Source organism: Bubalus bubalis, chromosome X, assembly GCF_019923935.1.
Source record: "Bubalus bubalis isolate 160015118507 breed Murrah chromosome X, NDDB_SH_1, whole genome shotgun sequence".
NCBI lineage: Eukaryota > Metazoa > Chordata > Mammalia > Artiodactyla > Bovidae > Bubalus > Bubalus bubalis.
In genome coordinates, this window is record NC_059181.1 from 22,673,390 (window position 1) to 22,678,603 (window position 5,214).

Consider the following 5,214-nt stretch of genomic DNA (forward strand, 5'->3'; position numbering starts at 1 on the left):
GAGTAATATCTATCAATTTCCTTTTGAATTGATAAATTCTCATTCCTGATATAGTACCAATTAATGAATTTTTGTGGTGGTCCAAGCTATTAGATTACATCAAACCTTACCTAAGGCTATGACATTAAACAAAGTGCATTATTTATTGTACTTTAAAAATATAATTTTTGATTTTGCTTAATATTTAAAATGTGAAGGTTGATTTCCTGATTTAACTCAGGCAAAGCAGCCTATAAATGGATCTCATTCTCCATTAAAACATTCTCTTAAATGATAAAGAATATTGGAGTAAATGTATATAATTCCCACTAGAATATATTTAACATGTGCGTACACTTCAATATTAATATAGCCTCATTTGATTTCTAAAAATAGGATGGATAATCTTGTTTTCAGAGCTTGTACTGGACACTGGTTGAATAGAAGACATAATTTGTCCTCATGAGTCACACATATTCTCATTCATTAAGTTGGGAAGCAGTCTCTCATCTAATCAAATGCATATCAGATCCAGTCCACCCACAGTATATGCAGTAGCAAAACCAGCAACATTTCAGATAACAAGATGAAGGAAAAAGTCAAAGGACAGATTCTTTATGTTTAACAGCACCCATTTCTCATATTTAATTAGCTGTGATATGACTTTGTCCCATCATAATGCCTAGCTACAAGGGAGGCTGTGTGGAGCAGTTATGTACCCACCTAAGATTCTATTGTTATAAAAGAAAGGGATAATGGATATTAAGGCATAACTAGCATCAGCTGCCAGACTGAGATGTGTCTTCTGTCGATTCTTTTAACTTACATTAAATAATGTAATCAGGCTTCCCTGGTGGCTTAGATGGTAAAGCATCTGCCTGCAATGCAGGAGACCTGGGTTCTATCCCTGCGTTGGGAAGATCCACTGGAGAAGGGAATGGCAACCCACTCCAGTATTCTTGCCTGGAGAATTCCATGTACAGAGAAGAGCCTGGCTGGCTACGGTGCATGGGGTTGCAAAGATTCGCACATGACTGAGCGACTAACACACAATGTAATCACATCACAAAAAATTATTTTAAAAGTAGAATTACAGGGCTTCCCTGGTGGCTTAGTGGGAAAGAATCCACCTGCCAATGCAGGGGACACAAGTTCAATCCCTGGTCCGGGAAGATTCCACATGCCACGGAGCAACTAAGCCCTGTGCCCTAACTACTGAGGCTGTACTCTAGAGCCCAGAAGCCTCAACTACTGAGCCTATGTGCTCTAGAGCCTGTGCTCGGTAACAGGAGAAGCCACCACAATGAGAAACACATGCACCACAACTAGAGAGTAGCCGCCACTCACAGGAACCAGAGAAAAGCCCAGGCAGCAAGAGACCCAACACAGCCAAAAATAAAATTATTTTAAGAAGTAGAATTACATAAAATCTCATCTCTATAATATAGTGACTGTTTTCATTTACCATACCTTCCTGATCTGTCTAAATACACACATATTTTCACATAGTTGTAATCATGAGTAACATATAAAGTGAAAATTTAGAACCTATTTTAAATGTGCTGCTGCTGCTGCTTCGTCACTTCAGTCGTGCCCGACTCTGTGCGACCCCATAGACGGCAGCCCACCAGGCTCCTCTGTCCATGGTATTCTCCAGGCAACAGTACTGGAGTGGGGTGCCAAAATGTGGTCTATTTTAAAATAGGAGTTTTGGATGAACATATACACACTACTATATATAAAATAGGTAAACAACAAGGACCTACTGTATAATATAAGGAACTATATTCAGTATCTTATAACAACCTATAATGGATAATGTGAAAGTCAGTCATGTCCGACCCCTTGCCACCCCATGGACTATAGCCTGCCAGACAACTCCATCCATGGGATTTTCCAAGCAAGAATACTGGAATGGGTTGCCATTTCCTTCTCCATAATGGATAACTAAATCACTTTATTGTACACCTGAAACTAACACAAAAAATAAAAGATCAAAAAAATTTGGAAATTCCCTGGTAGTCCAGTGGTTAGGACTCAGCACTTTCACTGCCAAAGGCCTGGGTTCAATACCTGGTCGGGGAACTAAAATCTCACAAGTTGCACAGCCAATAATAAAAATAATAATAAAATAATTTTTAAAGTAGCATTACATATAATCTCATCACTATAACAACTTTTCACTTGCTCATATCGTTCCAATCTGTCTAAATGCACACATTTTCACATGGTTGTAATCATAAGCAACATACAGATTCTAAAATATTCACTTAATATTGTATCTTAAGCATGGTCTATTTTTTAAAAATAATTTTTAATGGCCCATGATACCCCATTGGATTGATAAGGCATAATTTACTTAATCATACTCATATCACTGCATATTTCAGTGATTCTAATTTTCACTATTGTAGGCAATTAACACTAAAGTGAACATCTTCATACATGGTATTCTTCCATTTGATTATCTTTCTGCTATTTTTAACTCAATTGCACTGTAATCACTAAAGTGAACATCTTCATACATGGTATTCTTCCATTTGGTTATCTTTCTGCTATTTTTAACTCAATTGCACTGTAATCAGAAAACATGATTTGTATGATACTGATTTTGGGAAACCTGTTGAGACTGCCTTTATAACCAAGTATATGGTCAGTTTTTATAGGTCTTATTTGTATTCTGAAGAAAAATGTACATTCTCTATAGATAGGTAAAACATTCTATACATGTCCTTTTGATCAAGCTTGTTAATTTATTTATATTCTCTATACTATGCTACTAATTTCTGTTCTGTATGACGTCAGTTACTGAGAAACAAGGGTTATAGCCTATGATGGTGGTAGATTGCTGGTTTTTCCTCATAAGTCTGTGAACTTTATTTGCATGTGTGCATGCTCAGTTGCTCTGTTGTGTCCGACTCTTTGTGACCCCATGGACTGTAGCCCTCCAGGCTCCTTTGTCCACAGAATTTTCCCTGACAAGAATACTGAACTGGGTTGCAATTTCCTTCTCCAGGGATCTTCCTGACCCATGGATCAAACCTGCATCTCCTGTGTCTCCTGCACTGGCAGCTGGATTCTTTACCAGCAAGCCACCTAGGACTCTCCAGAAGATATCATTAGGTACATATATAATTTCAGAAACTGTGTCACTTCCTGATGAATTGAATCTATTATCATCATGTAGTTACTATCTTTATTCCTAATAATACATTTTTCTTTGAAGACTTGTCCATTATGAACAGAGCTACTCTAGTGTTCTTCTGGTTAGTGTCTGCCTGGCATATCCTTTTGCATCTGTTCTTATTTTCAACATTTTTATGTGTCAGAGACTGGCTAGATGTTTACTGATTCCACTTCCTCTTCCTGTGAACACAAGATACATTTCCCAAATCTTTTTACAGTTATTTTGGGACCACCAGAGGAATGTGAGCAGAAGTGATGTATACCCCTTCTAGGACTGGTCCCCAAAATGTTATGCATGGTCTTTGATGCTCTCTTTCCCCTGCTCATATGGCTCAGTTCAGTTTGGTTCAGTCGCTCAGTCATGTCCGACTTTTTGCAACCCCATGGACTGCAGCACGCCAGGCCTCCCTGTCCATCGCCAACTCCCGGAATTTACTCAAACTCATGTCCATTGAGTCGGTGATGCCATCCAACCGTCTCATCCTCTTGTGTCCCCTTCTCCTCCTGCCTTCAATCTTTCCCAGCATCAGGGTCTTTTCCAATGAGTCAGTTATTTGCATCAGGTGGCCAAAGTATTGGAGTTTCAGCTTCAGCATCAGTCCTTCCAATGAATATTCAGGACTGATTTCCTCCAGTATGCTGGCCTGGAGAGTTCCATGGACTAAGTCCATGGAGTCCCAAAGAGTTAGACACAACTGAGCTCATATGGCTCAGAGCAAAAAATAAACTCCAAAATGGTAGAACTAGGATTGAAAGATCTTAGATTCCTATGTCACTGATTGAAGAAGCAACAAAGCAGCACCCTGACCTGATGAATTGTGATGTGAGCAAGAAATAAACTTTGTTGCATTAAGCCCCAGGGATCCTAGGAGTGATTTGTTACAGCAGCTAGCATTAATTATTCTGATATACCATGTCTTTGTGTTTTAGATTTACTCTAAAGTCAGGTCTGACTCTTTTGTGACCCTTAGGACTGCAGCTTGCCAGGGTCCTCTGTCCAATTCCCCAGCAAGAATCCTGGAGTAGGTTACCATTTCCTTCTTCAGGGGATCCTCCCAAGGGTTTGTACTCACATTTCCTGCATTGGAAGGCGGATTCTTTACCACTGAAACCCAGGTTTACTCTAGGATAACAGCAAATATATGGATTGTTTTGTTTTAATCCAATCTAAAGATTTTAACTGGTGGTTTTAAACAAGTTAAACAGTTTAAGGCTTTTAACTGGTGGTTTTAAAGTTATACTTTATTGGTATTTTAATTGTTGATATGTGGAATTATGTTTACCATTTTATTTTGTGCTATCTGGCCTGATTTTTCTGTCTTTTCTCCCTTTTCCTGTTTTCTTTCAGATTGTTCTTTTGATTCCACATTTCCCCCCTCTATTATTTTGGAATTTATAACTTATTTTTATTCTTAGTGATTACTCTTAAAGTTTATCATGTGTGCTTGAAACCTAAATCTCCACTCCCTTTGCCAAAGTATCCAAAGGTCTTAGAATGCTAATCAGCATCCCCTTGTCTTAAAAGTTATTGTTCTCCAATATTGTAGCACCACCTTGTTTTTAACCTCCAAATTAGACATCATTGTTGTTTTATAAATCTGACTTTTTTCTGAGATCATATTTCTTTGTCCTGATGAATACTCTTGAAAGTTCCTTTAATGCACATCTTTTATTGATAACTCAGTTTTTTGTTTTCTGAAAATGTCCTCATTTCACTCTTATTCTTAAATATTATTAAATGCTTAATTTCCGTAGTTATCAAAGGCTACAGTGACAATGGTTTTCTCTCAGCAGTCTGAAGTTGTTGCTCCCCTGTTGCTGCCAATCTAGTAGTTGTGACTTTTAGATGCTCTCTCTTTTCTCTCTTGAAACTTGAAAGATTTTCTCTTTGTATTTTGTGCTCTTCAATTATACTAAAGAAGATTGTCCCACATTCTGTCTTTTCTCTCCCCATTTTATTTCACCTCATTGTCCTTTGAGAGGCTGGCTTTATGCGAAGGTCTCAGTCCCAACCTGTCTGAGCCCAGGATCTTGTCTCCCACATACATG